The following is a 1,010-nucleotide window of genomic DNA, read 5'->3' as shown; positions in this document are numbered from 1 at the left end:
GTTTATTAAGGTAGAGGGTCATAGAAAAAGAGGAAGACCCCCAAAATATCGATTGGCAAAGTGAGAGCATCAATGGCTCAAGCGTAGCAACAATGGTGAAGTTGGCCCAAGATCGGGCAGTGTTTTGTTCTGCTGTGCATAAGGTTGTTATGAGTTGATATCGACCTGATGGCACCTAACAACAATAATTACTATCCTTGCTATGATTTCCCTGGCATCCTAAGGCCTCCTCTTACTATTTATAATGAAACATCAAGCTTGTGTGTGGAAAAGGGACCCTCTCAATGATGGTAAAATTTGCTGGTGGTATTGCATCCTGTAAGCTACTTGTTACATGTAATTCTGATAAGAATGTGCCCATCTTCCAAGAGTTAATCAGTGCTAGCACACCATGAAATCAGATATAAATTGAGTGTAAATTCCTCTCCAGGGATTGCTGTGAAATATTACTTAGGATTTCCAGGGAGCCAATCTGCTAGGGCTGCCTGTGGAATGCATGGAAGTTCTATTTAAATAATCTGTTAGAAGACAGCAATTATGTGGGATTCATTTCCCAAAATAATAATAATGTTGAAACATATTCATCTGCCATGCCACCTATGTTACCTAATCTATACAATGATTAAAAAAAAAAATCATTTTATTGTTCTAAACAGAGATTTTATCATCCTACTATTGATTATTAGATTGTCCTCATGGGGTAAAATGAATCTAAAGAAGTCATAGCAAATAGCAAACTAGGGTCAGATACAGTTGTTTTTCTTTTCTTCAGTATCATCTACATTTAATTTGTCAAGTGAGAAAATAAATATTTAATTAAAATATCCCTGTAAACAAGTTTTGGTAGTCCAATTTTCATATAATTATAATTCATCTACAAAATATTTTTCTGGAAAATTTCCAGTATTTAATATTTTATTAAAATAAGGAAGACTTTTATTGCTTCCAAATGACTCAGATGTATTTCATTCACTATATAGACAATTATTAAATCGGCCTTTACATTAATT

The sequence above is a fragment of the Chrysochloris asiatica genome, unplaced genomic scaffold (assembly GCF_000296735.1).
Source record: "Chrysochloris asiatica unplaced genomic scaffold, ChrAsi1.0 scaffold00371, whole genome shotgun sequence".
NCBI lineage: Eukaryota > Metazoa > Chordata > Mammalia > Afrosoricida > Chrysochloridae > Chrysochloris > Chrysochloris asiatica.
This window is presented reverse-complemented; position numbering follows the sequence as displayed.